The 17,540-nt window shown below is 42.5% G+C and overlaps 1 protein-coding gene and 1 pseudogene across 7 annotated transcripts in view; both read right to left on the bottom strand.

Annotated features, from left to right (window-relative positions):
* Positions 1-17,540, bottom strand: part of LOC127670429 (zinc finger protein 431-like) — a 296,871-nt gene that overhangs the window by 81,741 nt on the left and 197,590 nt on the right. The window lies entirely within an intron of this gene.
* The window catches only part of LOC127684977 (alpha-actinin-4-like), a 27,504-nt pseudogene continuing 10,356 nt past the window's right edge, over positions 393-17,540 (bottom strand).

A 17,540-nucleotide genomic window follows, 5' to 3' on the forward strand; every position in this document is an offset into this window, starting at 1 on the left:
GTGCTGTATGCTGGACTTCTCAGGGCAAGTGGTTCCTGGACAAGGCTCTAGGAGCTTTGGCCTGGATGTGAGAGGCTTTGAAGGGGCCTAAGGGACAGAGGGGACCTGGGTTTAGAAAGGTATCTCTGGGGCACAGGGGTCCATTGTGTCTTCCATATAGGCTAAAAAACCACAACACGATATATATATATATTTAGCAGACCAGAAAAGCTGATGGCCAAGCATCCCTCCCCTACAGGACCGGGAAAGAGAGATCTGCATAGCCCCTCCTTGCCTGACTCCCTAGAATTACCATAAGGAGTTCTTTGCAAAGATACAGAGTCAAGGTGGAGGTAAGTTTCCACAAACAATCTGGGAGGCCAAGGTAGTCTTTGTTCAGGGTGGCTGAGGGCTCACAGGTTGCTGTCCCTATAGAGGGCTGTGGAGAAGGACTTGTAGTCAATGGTGCCAGGAGCAGCTTTAGGGCCCTGGTAGGGCACCATGTGGGTGATGCAGTACACAGCCTGATGTGTGTGTGGAGGCAGCACTCTCCACATTTCCTCAGCAGTGATGAAGTTCTTGTCCCCTTCTAGGACCTTGAAGGGGGAAATGACCTGATCAGCTGTGTGTGTGTCTCTGTTCTCCATCAACATGAAGTCAGTGAAGGTTTGGAAATTCACAAGACCACTATGGTTTGGGTCGAACACACTCATGATTCTGTTGAACTCAGTGTTACCATGTCAGTCATTCTCCACATTGTAGACCAGGTTGATGAGGCAGGCCTTGAATTCCTCAGGGCCCAGTACCCCACCATGGTACTTGTCAAAGTGCTTGAAGGGTATCAGGAACTCCTGCATCTGTTCCTGCCTGATACCCTTGACATCTCCGGTGAGGATCTCGTTTTCCACCTTGTTGATGGTGCAGGCAATGGTGGTGAGCAGCTGCTCTCAGCCCACATGGATATGCTCCATTGTGTAGTTTGTGTGCTTGTTCTCAAAGATGAGGGCCTCCTGGATGAGATGTTGCCACTACTCCAGCAGGTCCAGAATGGGCTTGTAGTCCAAATGTTGCACTCATTCTGGTTCATGTGACTCAGCTGGTCTTCCAGAGTCCCGTTCATGCACCCAATGTCCACCTACTTGGTGTGGATCCAGGGCCCGACCTTATTGGCTTGGCTGCAAATTGTCAGCAAAGGTGCTCATTGCATTGCTGCTTGCTCTGCTCCTCCAGGAGTTCATGGCCCCCAATTGACACCTTTTGCTACACCTTCTCCCACTTGGAGTTAATGATGTGGGGTAAAGGTGGTGTAGGGGATGCTGCCCAACAACTTGATGTGATTGCTCTCAGAAATCCTTTGGGCCTCCTTTTGGATGGCCAGGATGGCCTCACACTCCCTGTCAGCAGCTGACAGAGTGGTCTTGAACTGGTCATGGTCTGAGATCAGGCCTTCAATCTCCTCGATGGTATGGACAAGGAACAAGTCCTGCAGGTCCTCCATGGCACTCTCCATCCAGTTGTTGAAGTGTGTGGCCCACTTGGCATACTCCAAATGTAGCTGGTTAAAGGTCTTAAACTTTTTCTTTCTTTCTTTCTTTCTTACTTTCTTTCTTTCTTTCTTTCTTTCTTTCTTTCTTTCTTTCTTTCTTTCTTTCTTTTTTTTCTCAAAACACGATTTCTCTGTCAGCCCTGACAGCCCTGGCTGCCCCGGAACTCCTACTGGAGGCTAGGCTGGCCTTGAATTCAGGAATCTATCTGTCTCTGCTTCCTAATTGCTGGGATTAAAGGCCTATGCTAAGACTGCCTGGACCCTGTTTCTCTGTTTTTTTTTCTAAAGCTTCCTTGTGCCTGTGTGTCAAGAGCCCCATTTATCCCACTGGTCCCAGATCTTCTAGCACAGTGTGTTGTCATTGTGGGAGTCATAGTAGTTCAGATGTTTGAGCTCCTGGGTAATTGTAGCAATCTGTACCATTCTGTCCTGATATGTGGCCAAGAAAAGAGGTGGAGAAGAACCTGGAGTATATCAGCACAGGGGAAAAGTTCTGGAAGAGAACACCAATAGCTTATACTCTAAGATCAAGAACTGACAAATGGGACCTCATAAAATTACAAAGTTTCTGTAAGGCAAAGGACACTGTCAAAAGGACAAAACGGCAAACAACAAATTGGGAAAGTATATTCACCAATCCTACATTTGACAGAGGGCTTATATCCAATATATATATAAAGAAGTCAAAAAGGTAGACTCTAGAGAGTCTATTACAAATGGGGTACGGGGCTAAACAAAGAATTTTCACCTGAAGAACTTTGAATGTCAGAGATGCACCTTAAGAAACGTTCAGCATCTTTAGCCATTAGAGAAATGCAAATCAAAACAACCCTGAGATTTCACCTCACACCAGTCAGTTTTAAACTTTCGATGGCACTGTAGAGCTCAGACAGGTGATGAATGTTTAGCTAGATAATAGCTCCCAAAGGATGTGCATGTAAACATTCTCTTTTGTAACTTTTATTTCAATTTATAATATGATTTTTGTGTGAACTTGTGATGAACTTCGTAACATGTGATCCTGTATTCAGAAACATGTTTAAATACTGAAGACAAAAGAGAAAGTCTCTCTCTGTCACCCTGTCTCTCTGTCTCTCTCTTTCCGTATCTCCTTACCTTTCCCCACCTAGAAGAATATTTCCCTTTATCCACTTGGGATCTTTCTGCTTTTCCCTCTTAGATAGCTTTCATAGGAAACTTTTTACAACTTAGTAATAAACAATAACCACTGCTCTAACTGTCCCTTTTTCTTCCTAAGACTTCTGACTAGCAGGCTGAAGGTTAGAGCCCAGCAGTTCCTGCTGAGATAGAATAAAGGTCACATTGCTTAACACTCCCCTGTTAGGCTATGGGTGTTATAAACCTAACCCAGTAGTCTTTTACCCTCAGAAAGGGCAAGAAAATTTTGGGGACTCTTCAGAAATTTCACCAGATTTCAGTACAGTTAAGAAAGCTAGAAAGCACTGAGACCCTCAGACTTCAAAGTCATCAACACAGTCCTATTCTGTGCATCCACCACTACCATTTCTGGGCCAGGAGGCTCCAATACTATATTTAACAGCCTTAAGAGATGCCCTGAAGGTTCCAGAATTTGCCATTTTGAGAAGACATTAGCTCCACCTCCTCCCCTCCCAGAATGGTGCAGTCTCTGATTAGCATGGCATCATTAATATTAGTTAACAAGAAGGACAGTCTAGTTAGTTGACCAGGAGTGTCTACTAGTCTTGTCTCAGAGGCAGGAACCATGCCGTGTTGGATCTGCCAAATCCTGATGTGTGGGAATATGGAACTTTAACTTGGCACAGATGTTTATGGTTTCAGGCTTAAATTCTTTATGTGATATTCTGGTGTCGGGTCAAAGTTCAGCTCCCAAGTTCTGGGGCCCTGATCACTCTGTAAAGGCCTGAGAACAATAGGCTGTTGTCATCTACTTATGAATGTCCCCAAAAGCAGTCAGCTCCCACATACGTGTTGCTGTCCCCTGCCACAATGGCCCAATTGAAATCTGTAAAACAAAATTTTACAGACTGAGGTGAGAAATGTCTCCTAGGGCCCTCCAGAACACGCTATTCAGAAGCCAAAAATCTCACTTGGCAATTTACTTTACTTCTAAACTCTCCTCCTTCCTAGTAGCTGAAACTAAGAAAAGCCAAGCAAATTAAGATATAAAAGAATCCATCTTGTAGTAAGACACACTAGCCATAAAATTATGCAACGCTTTGCTCCAGTCGTTTATGTAATTATACTTACCTCACAACAGGATATATATGAAGTAGGGCTCCATATATGGTATAAGAAGCATTAATAGCAGGCAGTAGAATTTCCAGGAACCCTAAAATTACAGGTTCCTTTTGTTATTCAACCCTCATACTATGTCCTTGCAGGATGGGAGGATTTGGGCAATAGGCTCAGATTAGAAGATATTTACATTTGAAGAACCTCATACAATGTCCTTTCCAAACAAGTGGGTGTTGGGCAAATTAATAAGAATTTACATTTGAGTTGGTGCAAAGCTCAAGACTACCTTCCCAACCACAGAGGCCTGGTGGTCTGTCTTTTAAGTTGCTAATTTGCAACTGAATTGTGTACCTCAGGGACATCTGCAGACAAGTTAATCCTATTCCACCATTAACAGCTGACTTTGTTTGTTAAGCAGACAGGCTGTCTCTACCCTGGCTCACCTGGATAGAAAGATCTGTTAAAGATACTTGCACACCCCACCTTGGGAGTCTTTGGCCAAAACAACATTCTTAACTCATCTAGGTGTGATTTGCCTCAATGGAAGCTTGTGAAGAACTGTTTTTGTCTTACAGACCCCACCTAGGGAGTCTTTGGCTAAAACAACATTCTTAACTTATCTAAGTATGGTTCAGGATGCAGTTCCTTTGGCCAAAACAGTATTCTTAACTTATCCAGGTGTGATTCAGGATTCAGTTCATACTTAATACTCACGAAGACTCATTTAGACTCTGGGAGTTTGACAAAAATGTCCTTTAAAATATCTTTAAAAGTTTATATCAAGAAAATTGTCGTTGCCTGTGTTCAAGCTTCTAAATTTGTTACATGGAAAAAACATTTTACCTGTTTTATTTTATACTACTTTGTGCCTAATGGTTATAGTAATTGTTCCTTGGGCCTGCTTTACTGGATACATCTTTTGATATGCAAATGTAAAACCCTCATGCTTAAAGGCTCAAGCCTCAAGACAAAACACACACTCAGACCCAAAAACAACCTCAGTGTCTGTGTGTCATTTCAGCAGACCCATGCCTTCCTGGACCAAAGAATCCTGGTTATCCCGTGGCTGAGTTTTGGTCTGCAGTAGTCCCCCACTGGTCAGGTTTTGGTGCCTAATTCAAATAGAGAACATTCTTGGCTTGGATTGTTTTGGGTTTTCATTTCCCAATAGTTTGTTCTTCAAGACAGGATTTCTCTGTGTAGATTTGGCTGTGCTGGAATTACTCTTTTAGATCAGGCTAGCCTCAAACTCAGAGATGCTGCTTGCCTCCTGAGTGCTGAGATTAAAGGCATGTGCAGGATTTTTTAAAGATTTTAATTCCTTATTCTAATGAACATAAATTTTATCATACTTGATACAATAGACACATATTTACTGTCTCTTACAACGGGGTGTTCCAGGTTGACTGATGATCTTTTCTACGTGCAAGAACACCTAGCACTCCAGCTGCTGACCTCAGCAAATTCTACCAACCTTTCTAGAGATTTTAGGCTTCCAGTGTCCTACTCTGGCCCTGCCCCTAACATCCCAGGCAAGTATTCTGGGAGCTTGGAAGCTCTACCTTCTCAGGCATGCCTATTGGCCAAGACTATGACATCAGAATGATAACCAATGGTTATCAGCTGGTACCTACTAGTCTCTGCCAAAGCTCAATCTGGAAACCTCTTGAGTGCATCTGTGCTAGCAAATTACCAATGTCTGGGTCACAGCTTTCCTGGGGTGGGTGGGACATTCTGGGTGGTTGAGGAGGCCACAGTTAGAGCTTTAGATGCCTACCATTTTCCAGGATCTGAGCAGCTAGCAGGACTTCAACTTGTCCTCAACTCTTTATAGAGTTCAAGGAAGAGGGTCAACACTGTGGCTTGGGCTTCCCATACAAGTAAGAGATATGAAAGCCGAGACCAAGCTCAAGAAGGTGGCACATATGTGATATCTCTGCAAGGAGGAGGAAAAGGCAGCAGTATGGGGATAGTTAAAAGTCAGTGAGGTCTGCAGATGGTTTGCATGTGTGTGTGTTTGTTCTCACACACAGTGAAAGCTTTAGTGAAACCTTCGTTCTCTCTGCCCCACAATCCTTTTCCCTCTCTCCCTCGACTCTTCTCTCCCTCCTCTCTCTCTTCTCCTCTCTTTTTACACTCCTCTTCTCTCTCTACTCTTCTCTTTCTTCTCCTCTCTCAACCCACGTCTGTCTTCTTTCCCTGGTCTCTCACTTCATCTCTCCCTCCATTGCAGTCCTTTTTCTCCTTCTTCCATTTTCCTTTTTATTCCATGTTCTTCCCTACAACTTCATTTTGGCCCTCAAAGTCCTCTTCAAGTCTGAGATAATGAAGGAGGGATTGGAGAACAAATTCTCAGGGAAGTGGAGATCCAGACACACTTACAGTAAGTGTGGAATATGTGGAACTCAGAGCTGACCTTTTCCAAACCTTGCTTCCCTTTTGCTGCCCTGACCCCTCTCCTGGTTTGGAACAGTTTCAAGTGTCTACACATGTGCAGATCAGAAGCCAACCTCCCGTTTTGCTCCTCAGATGATTCACATCTCCTATTTTAAAAAGTCTTTCATTTGTCCTGAGCACCTGGGAAAGTGAGACAAGTACATCACTGAATTTGAGGCCCACCTGGTGAATTCCAGGACAGTCAGGGTTACACAGTGAGACTCTGCCTTAAAGGTAATCACTTTTATTTTATATCTACTTATTTGTTTATTTATTTTAGTTTTGGTTTTGGTTATTTGGGGACGGGGTTTCTCTGTATAAGCCTGGCTCTCTTGGCATTCACTCTGTAGATCTGGTAGGCTGCTTTTGAACTCCCAGATTTGTCTGCATCTGCCTTTGGAGTACTGAGATTAAAGTTTTGAACTGATCAGCTATTTTTTTTATTTTATTTTAAGTTACAAGGTGTTGTGTAACATGGGATACATGTGAGTCACAGCACACATGTGGAGGACAACTTGCAGGAATTAGTTCTTTCCTTTCACATACAGAGTCTGGGAATGAAATTCGGGTTAGCATGCTTGGCAACAAATGTCTCTGTTTGCTGTGCCAACTTGCCTACCTTGACGCTGCCTTCCTTCCTCCTTCAGACACCAAATATCCTTCGCCTGTACAACTACATCCACAATGATAGTTGGATGTAATTAATTATGGAATATGCTCAGGGAGGTGAGCTCTATAATGAGCTTCAGAGAAACCAAAAGTTGACCCAACAGCATACAGCCATGATGAGGGGAGCTCTGGGAGCAAGGAAGTACTAAATGGTGGCTCTTACTGATTGAGGCTGCCAATATACCCTTCCCATCTCTTCTTGATTTACCATTTTGAGGAGAAGTGTAGGATGTGGGATGGGGGAGCATGCAGGCCATAGTATGCACATACAGGCTTCATGAGATAACTTGGAGAGTACTCCTTTCACCTTTGTGTGGCTTACAGGGATGAAACTCAGGTCACCAGGCTTGTACAGCAAGCCCTCTTACACACCAAGACATCTTGCTAGCCTTCATCTCTTTTTTGTTCTGAGATAGATGAAATCTTCCTAGATAGCCCAGACTGAAATTATTGTAAAAAATGAGATTCTATGGCAGTCATAACATTAATAATGTCTATTCTACCTCACAGGGAAACTGAAAGTTTCCTCCTGACCAGATTGCTTTGGTTCACACCGATAATAGAGGAGTTTTCAGATGCCTTGACCTATTGCCATGAGAACACGATGATTCACAGGGACATCAAGCCAGAGAATCTCCTGCACGGCCTCAGGGGTAAGGTGAAGATCACAGACTTGGGGTGGTCTGTGCATGCCCCCTCTGTCAGGTAGGTTGAATGGGATGGGGGTGGGACCCTCACACTAGTGAGGAATTTCCCAAGTGAATTCATCTCACATTGAATACTCATAAACAAACTGGGTCTTAAGATTAACAAGCACCATTTCCAAATATACACATTTAAAATGTACCTGCAGATTCAAATAATTAAGTGTTTGAGGTGATTAACTCGGTAGATAAGGGCAGTTCTGTTGTGAGCAAGAAAACCTGACTCTAGATGGAAAAACACCTGCAAAATCTGGCCATATCTATGGGGAAGATCCTATAAGCTGAGCAGTCAAACTAGCAGAAATAACTGGGTTAGGTTCCCTGAGACCTTGCCTTAAAGAAATATAGTGGAAATCTTAATAGACACCGAATATCCTCCTTTGTCTCTGTTAGGGTGTGTCTGTGGGCATACACACACACACACACACACACACACAGCTAGAGAGAGAGAGAGAGAGAGAGAGAGAGAGAGAGAGAGAGCTTTGCTTTTGTTTCCTAGTATTTATCAGGGTTTGCCTTTGCCAGTAAGATTTCATGTAAAATTAGCAAGCAGCCCAAGATGGAATTTCTCCATGTCAGTGACCCTACCTGTCATGGTTCCTCATGAAACACATGCCATTATGGTGTACATAAATAAATCTTCCTCACTCATTGACTCTGTAGACTAGCAGGCTGGCTTTAACCTTACAGCAATTCTGTGATGATATGCTTCAAGTGATAAGTTACACCTGACTGAGTAATTTTAAACATGGGCTTTACATACCTTTCCTTACGGAATTTACTTCATCTGAGCTAGATTTTTTTTTTTAATTTTTATCTTATATGGATGTTTGTCCTGCATGATGGAAATGTGCACCATTGTTCATGCCTTGTTCTCTTGGAAGCCAGAAGAGGGCATCAGATGGTTGTAAGCAGCCACATGGATTCTGCAAAATCCATCCAGGGTCTTTTAGAAGAACAGCCAGTACTTTCAAGCACTGAGTCATCTATGCAGTCCTGCACTGTTTGACTGACTGGAGGTTCATTCTAGCCTCAAACACACAATGCTCTTCCTGTTGCAACCTTCCCATGTGCCAGAATTAAGTGATATGAGCTACTATTATATCTATCTGCTTTTTCTGACTGTTAAACAAAAACAAAAATCTGTGTTTGTTCTCATGTGTGAGTACAGGCACACATGTGCCATGTTGTGTCTTGGGGGGTGGCATCATGTCAGAGGACAACATCAAGACAATCCTTCATCTTCTACCTTATTTGAGACAGGGTCTTCTGTTTGCTGCTTCATATTTGGCTAGCTGGTCTAAAGGCATTCTGTGATTCTCCTCTGCCTCCCATCTCACTGTAGGAGTTCTAGGACTATAGACACGCACCTGGTTTTATGTGCGTTTTGGGAGATAGAACTCAGGTTCTTAGGAATTCCCTCTGCAAGTGCTTTAGCTCCTGACTCACCTCCTACAGTCCCTCTGAATCTTCAACCATATTAACAGTTGGTGTTTGTGAACAGTTCTCCCCTCCCCACGCCTCAGCCATGCACAGGAAGGGACTCTACTAGAAGTCCCTTGTCTCCCATTTCCTGGGATGCTGAACACGGAAGATTTGCCTCCTGAGCTTATGCACAGTGCTCCTTTTTGTGTTCTGCTCAAGGAGAAAAAAAATGTGCGTGACTCTGGACTATTTCCTCCAGAAATGATAGAGAGGAGAAATTACAATGAGAAGGTTGATCTGTGGTCATTGGGGTGCTCTGCTATGAGGTACTGGTGGGTAAGCAACACCTCCAGCGAGACGTACAGATGCATTCACAAGGTATGATGAAACACACACACACACAAACACACACACACACACACACACCATTCACCTGGAAGCCATATAATGATGGCTCCTGGATGGACTTTGGGAAATGCAATTTGTACTACAGCTTATATACTAATGGCCAAAAGGGTGCCATGAGAAGACTTATAAAACAGAGAGGAGATTAGCCAAAGAGAATAACTAGATTCTATCATTCTTCCCCTGCTACATTAGGTGGAATACAAGTTTCCTTCATCACTGCCTGCAGGAGCCCAGGACTCGATCTCCAAGCTTCTTAGGTACAATCCCTCAGAGAGGCTGAGCCTGGCCCATGTCCTGAAGCACCCTTGGGTCAAGGAACATTCTCATATGATCCTGCCTCCCTGTTCTCTGATGGCTTTCTGGGCCCTGTCTGTTTTTATTCCTACATGTTTCTTCGGGAAGCTCTCCAGTCTCAATTTGTTACTGCATGTGCTTTGCTTATTTTCTCTTTTATGAAGTGACAATAAATAAAACTGTTTAATATACTATCAGTCTTCTTGCTTGAGTATTTGGATTGGATGAAAATTTTGGTCTTACATGAGTGATATGTGTAGAGGTCAGGGGCCCACATCTGGTGATTCCCTCTATTGCTCTCCATCTCATTTTTGGAGAGGCTATGTCTCTGAAGTGAACATGAAACACATTGAATTGGCTTGACTGGCTGGTATATGAAATACAGTGATCCTCCTTTGTCCAGCTCCCCAAACACAGACTCACTAAAGTATGCCCAGCTTTTATCAGGGTTTTGGGTAGCATATTCAGTCCCCACACTTCTGCACATGGACAGAGGCACACCCATGCTCACACACACATACAATAACCAATAAATGAAGGGAAGTTGATATATAAGGTGAGGTGATATTTGTGTAGAACTGAGGTTTTTTTATAGATCATTCAGTTTATCATCTTCGGATATGCCCTGTTTTTGGGCAGATTCCTGACACCACACACACACACACACACAGAGGAACTCACACAAAAATACACACATACATAAACATGCATGCACACACTCCAGTCTATATTTTACATAGATTGTCAGTCTCACCAAGTTCCCAAATCCTCCTGTACTGTATGCCTTGTTGTTTGATTGTTCTGAAGCCAGGCCTGGTAACCCATGCATACAACCTTAAATATTCAGGAGGCTCAGGCAGGATAAGTTCAGTTCAAAGCCAACCTGGCCAATTTAGTGAGATCGTCTAGAATTAAAACAATTTCAAGTAATAACAATAGGTATGTCTAAGCCATGGCACTAGGTCTGTGACTTTATTTTAGACAAAGACTAAGAAAACCTCTTTGAGGAGGAAGTGATCAGTTTGTAAGCAGAAAGAGAATTACTTAACCCAGAAGACAGACCACAAGTGTCTTGTGGCTTGCTCCTCACATGAAATGCTGGTGCTTGCGGTTCTACAATCTTCATGCTGTGACTTCATCCTTGTGCTACTGTTCAGTCCATGCCCACTGTAGGAATCTTTTATTTTTTTATTAGATATACTCTCTATTCATATTTCAGATGTTTTCCCCCTTCCTGGCTCACCCTCCTCCACCAGAAAATACCCTAACTCTTCCCCTCTCTCCTTGCCTACCAATCCACCCAAACATCCCTGCCCTGCACTCCCCCATACTGGGGCATCCATCCCTCTCAGTAGCAGGGGCCCCTCATCCCATTGATGTCCAACAAGTCCATCTTCTGCTACATATGCATCTGCACTCTTTGTGCACTCTTTGTGTGATGATTTAGTCCCTGAGTGTTATGGGGGTAGTGGGTAGTTCAAATTTTTCCTCCTATCGTGCTGCAAACCCAACAGTTTCCTGGGTCCTTTCTAACATGCCTCCATTGGGGACCCTGTGCCCAGTTCAATGGTTGGCTAAGAGTGTCTCCTTCTGTATTTGTCATGAACTGGCAGATCCTCCCTGAAACTCCCCATATATTAGGCTCCTGCTAGCAAGCACCTGTTGGCATCTACAACAGTGTCTTGGTTTTGTAACTCTGTATGGTATGGATCCTTAGAAGGGGCAGTCTCAGGATTCTCCTTCCTTGAGTATCTGCTCCACACTTTATCTCAGTGTAGGGCATCACCAGAAAAAGGAAGTGGGAAGGGATGGATAGGGGAACAGGGGGAGGGAAGAGGGCTTATGGGACTTTCAGGGAAATCATTTGAAATGTAAATAAAAAATATATCGAATAAAAAAATAAACCATTAAAAAAAGAACTATACAAAGAATCAACAAAACAAGGACCTAGCTCCTTCAAAAAAAATCAACAAGATAGATAAACCCCTAGGCAGACTAACCAGAGGGCACAGAGATAGGATCCAAATTCATAAAATCAGAAATGAAAAGGGAGGCATAACAACAGAAACTGTGGAAATTCAAAAAATCATCAGATCCTACTATAAGAGTTTATACTAGCTACAACAGGCCAGAGGGGCACCCCGGAGGCCGGCTGGGAGGAGTCAGTGTGCTCTGGTGAGTCCAGCAGGCCCTGGCAGGAGCCTTCTGGTGTCTGCTTTGGGATCTGAACAGCCTGGGCTAGAGTACTAGGTCTCCAGGAAGTGCAAGAGGCATGGTGTGCACCTGGAGGAAGACTGGGAGCACACAGCTTGCTCCTGTGGCATGGAGCTTAGGTTCCAGTCCTGAGGCCTCTGGCATGAGCCTTCAGATCTCTGCTACAGCATCCAGAACAGCCTGGGCTGCAACACCACATCTCCAGGTCCTGCAAGAGGACAAAGGGGCACCCGGGAAACTGGCTGGTAGGAGTCAGTGTGCTCTGGTGAGTCCAGCAGGCCCCGGAAGGAGCCTTTAGGTATCTGCTTTTGGATATGAACAGCCTGGCCGACAGCACCCTGTCTCCAGGCAGTGCAGGAGGTCAGCTGTGCACCAGAGGCCACCTGGGAAGAGGCAGCTTGCACTGGTGAGTCCAGCATTGATAAGACCAACTAACACCAGTGAGAACTAGATGGCAAAAGGCAAATGCAGGAACATCACTAAGAGAAATCTAGGCAATATGGCAGCATCTGAATCAAATTCTCCTTTAACCGCATGTCCTGGATACCCCATGACACCAGAAAAACAAGTTTGGATTTAAAATCACTGGTCGTGATGCTGGTAGAGGAACACATAAAGGACATACTTAAAGAAATTCAGGAGAAAATGGATGAAAAGTTAGAAGCTCTTACAAGGGAAACACAAAAATCATTGAAAGAAATTCAGGAGAATACAAAAGCCAATAAAGAGGAAACCCAAAAATCACTTAAAGAAATGCAGGAGAACTTTAGTCAACAGGCTGAGGTCATGAAAGAGGAAACACAAAAATCTCTTAAAGAATTAGAGGAAAGCACAAACAAGCAAGTAAAGGAGCTAAGCAAAACCATCCAGGATCTAAAATCAGAAGTAGAAACAACTAAGAAAACACAAAGGGAGACAACTTTGGAGATAGAAAACCTTGGGAAGAAATCAGGGGACATAGATGCAAATATCAACAACAGAATACAAGAGATAGAAGAAAGAATCTCAGATCCTGAAGATACCATAGAAACCATGGACTCAACAGTTAAAGAAAATGCAAAATGCAAAAATCTTGTAACCCAAAACATCCAGGAAATCCAGGACACAATGAGAAGACCAAACCTAAGGATTATAGGCATAGATGAGAGTGAAGATTTACAACTTAAAGGGCCAGCAAATATCTTCAATAAATTTATGGAAGAAAACTTCCCTAACCTAAAGAGAGAGATGCCCATGAATATACAAGAAGCCTACAGAACTCCAAACAGACTGGACCAGAACAGAAATACTTCCCGTCACATAATAATCAAAACACCAAATGTTCTAAACAAAGAAAGAATACTAAAGGCAGTAAGAGAAAAAGGCCAAGTAACATATAAAGGAAGACCTATCAGAATCACAGCAGACTTTTCACCTGAGACTATGAAGGCTAGAAGGTCCTGGGCAGATCTCATGCAGACTCTAAGAGAACACAAATGCCAACCAAAACTACTATACCCAGCAAAACTCTCAATCACCATAGATGGAGAAACTAAGATATTTCATGACAAAACCAAGTTTACCCAATATCTATCCACAAACCCAGCCCTAAAAAGGATAATAGGAGGACAACACCAACATAAGGAGGGAAACTTCACCCTGGAAAAAGCAAGATAGTAACCTTTCATCAAACCCAAAAGAAGTTAAGCAATCAAATTTTAAAAATAACGTCAAAAATGATAGGAAGTAACAATCACTATTCCTTAATATCTCTTAACATCAATGGACTTAATGCCCCAATAAAAAGACACAGACTAACTGACTGGATACGTAAACAGGACCCTACATTTTGCTGCTTACAGGAAACACACCTCAGGGTCAAAGACAAACGCTACCTTAGAGTAAAAGGCTGGAAGACAATTTTACAAGCAAATGGTCTCAGGAAACAAGCTGGAGTAGCCATTTTAATATCAGATAAAATTGACTTTCAACCCAAAGTCATCAAAAGAGACTCTGAGGGACACTTCTTGCTGGTCAAAGGAAAAATACAAAAAGAAGAACTGTCAATCCTGAACATCTATGCCCCAAATGCAAGGGTACCCTCTTTCGTAAAAGAAACTTTATTAAAACTAAAATCACACATTGCACCTAACACAATAATTGTGGGTGACTTCAACACTGCACTTTCCTCAATGGACCGATCAGGAAAACAGAAACTAAACAGGGACACAATGAAACTAATTGAAGCTTTGGAACAATTAGATTTAACAGATATATATAGAACATTCTATCCTAAAACAAAAGAATATACCTTTTTCTCAGCACCTCATGGTACCTTCTCCAAAATCGACCATATAATTGGTCACAAGACAGACCTCAACAAATATAAGAAGATCGAACTAATCCCATGCCTCCTATCTGATCACTATGGAGTAAAAGTGATCAGCTGGTCTTCAATAGCAACAGAAACATCAGAAAGCCCACATACACGTGGAAACTGAACAATACTCTACTCAATGATACCTTGGTCAAGGAAGAAATAAAGAAAGAAATTAAAGACTTTTTAGAACACAATGAAAATGAAAACACAACATACCCAAATCTATGGGACACAATGAAAGCAGTGCTAAGAGGAAAACTCATAGCCCTGAGTGCCTCCAAAAAGAAAATGGAGAGAGCATACATTACCAGCTTAATGACACACCTGAAAGCCCTAGAACAAAAAGAAGCTATTTCACCCAGGAGGAGTAGAAGGCAGGAAATCATCAAACTCAGGGCCGAAATCAATCAAGTAGAAACAAAGAGAACCATACAAAAAATCAACAAAACCAGGAGCTGGTTCTTTGAGAAAATCAACAAGATAGATAAACCCTTAGGGAGACTGACCAAAGGGCCCAGAGAAAATATCCAAATTAACAAACTTAGAAATGAAAAGGGAGATATAACAACGGAAACTGAGGAATTCCAAAAAATCATCAGATCCTACTACAAGAGCCTGTACTCAACACAACTGGAGAATCTGGAGGAAATGGACAATTTCCTTGACAGATACCAAATACCAAAATTAAATCAGGACCAACTAGACCATCTAAACAGTCCCATAATGCCTAAAGAAATAGAAGGAGTCATAGAAAGTCTTCCAACCAAAAAAAGCACAGGACCAGATGGCTTCAGTGCAGAATTCTACCAGACCTTCAAAGAAGAGTTAACACCAATACTCTTCAAACTATTCCACAAAATAGAAACAGAAGGAACACTACCCAATTCCTTCTACAAGGCCACAATTACGCTGATACCAAAGCCACACAAAGATTCAACAAAGAAAGAGAACTTCAGACCAATTTCCCTTATGAACATCGATGCAAAAATACTCAATAAAATTCTTGCCAACCGAATCCAAGAACACATCAAAATGATCATCCACCATGATCAAGTAGGCTTTATCCCGGGAATGCAGGGTTGGTTCAATATACGGAAATCCATCAATACAATCCACTACATAAACAAACTCAAAGAACAAAACCACATGGTCATTTCATTGGATGCTGAAAAAGCATTTGACAAAATGCAGCATCCTTTCATGCTTAAAGTCTTGGAGAGAACAGGAATTCAAGGCCCATACCTAAACATAGTAAAAGCAATATACAGCAAACCGGTAGCCAGCATCAAACTAAATGGAGAGAAACTTGAAGCAATCCCACTGAAATCAGGGACCAAACAAGGCTGCCCCCTTTCTCCTTATCTTTTCAATATTGTACTTGAGGTACTAGCTCGGGCAATTCGACAACATAAGGAGGTCAAAGGGATACAAAATGGAAAGGAGGAAGTCAAACTATCATTATTTGCAGACGAGATGATCGTCTACCTAAGTGACCCAAAAAACTCCACTAGTGAGCTCCTACAGCTGATAAACAACTTCAGCAAAGTGGCAGGTTATAAAATCAACTCAAGCAAATCAGTGGCCTTCCTATACTCAAAGGATAAGCAGGCTGAGAAAGAAATTAGGGAAATGACCCCCTTTACAATAGCCACAAACAGTATAAAGTATCTTGGGGTAACTCTTACCAAACATGTGAAAGATCTGTATGACAAGAACTTCAAGACTCTGAAGAAGGAAATGGAAGAAGACCTCAAAAAATGGGAAAATCTCCCATGCTCATGGATCGGTAGAATCAATATAGTTAAAATGGCCATTTTGCCAAAGGCAATATACAGATTCAATGCAATACCCATCAAAATCCCAACTCAATTCTTCACAGAGTTAGAAATAGCAATTTTTAAATTCATCTCGAACAACAAAAAACCCAGGATAGCTAAAACTATTCTCAGCAACAAAAGAAAATCTGGGGGAATCAGTATCCCTGACCTCAAGCAATACTACAGAGCAATAGTGTTAAAAACTGCATGGTATTGGTACAGTGACAGGCAGGAGGATCAATGGAACAGGATTGACGATCCAGAAATGAACCCACACACCTATGGCCACTTGATCCTCGACAAAGAGGCTGAAAACATCCAATGGAAAAAAGATAGCCTTTTCAACAAATGGTGCTGGTTCAACTGGAGGTCAGCATGCAGAAGAATGCGAATTGATCCATCCTTGTCTCCTTGTACTAAGCTCAACTCCAAATGGATCAAGGACCTCCACATAAAGTCAGACACTCTGAAGCTACTAGAAAAGAAACTGGGGAAGACCCTTGAGGACATCAGTACAGGGAGAAAGTTTCTGAACAGAACACCAATAGCGTATGCTTTAAGAGCAAGAATTGACAAATGGGACATCATAAAATTACAAAGTTTCTGTAAGGCAAAGGGCACCATCCAGAGGACAAATCGGCAACCAAGAAATTGGGAAAAAATCTTCACCAATCCTACATCAGATAGAGGGCTAATATCCAATATATATAAAGAACTCAAGAAGTTAGACTCCAGAAATCCGAACAACCCTATTAAAAAATGGGGTACAGAGTTAAACAAAGAATTCTCACCTGAAGAACTTCGGATGGCGGAGAAGCATCTTAAAAAATGCTCAACTTCATTAGTCATTAGAGAAATGCAAATCAAAACAACCCTAAGATTTCACCTTACACCAGTCAGAATGGCTAAGATTAAAAATTCAGGAGACAGCAAGTGTTGGAGAGGGTGTGGAGAAAGAGGAACACTCCTCCACTGCTGGTGGGGTTGCAAATTGGTACAACCACTCTGGAAAGCAGTCTGGCGGTTCCTCCGAAAACTGGGCACCCCACTTCCAGAAGATCCTGCTATACCACTCCTGGGCATATACCCAGAAGACTCCCCACCATGTAATAAGGATACATGCTCTACTATGTTCATAGCAGCCCTATTTATAATTGCCAGATGCTGGAAAGAACCCAGGTATCCCTCAACAGAAGAGTGGATGCAAAAAATGTGGTATATCTACACAATGGAGTACTATTCAGCCATTAGAAACAATGAATTCATGAAATTCTTAGGCAAATGGATGGAGCTAGAGAACATCATACCAAGTGAGGTAACCCAGACTCAAAAGGTGAATCATGGTATGCACTCACTAATAATTGGATATTAACCTAGAAAACTGAAATACCCAAAACATAATCCACACATCAAATGAGGTACAAGAAGAAAGGAGGAGTGGCCCCTGGTTC

The sequence above is a fragment of the Apodemus sylvaticus genome, chromosome 1, assembly GCF_947179515.1.
Source record: "Apodemus sylvaticus chromosome 1, mApoSyl1.1, whole genome shotgun sequence".
In the NCBI taxonomy this organism is placed as follows: domain Eukaryota; kingdom Metazoa; phylum Chordata; class Mammalia; order Rodentia; family Muridae; genus Apodemus; species Apodemus sylvaticus.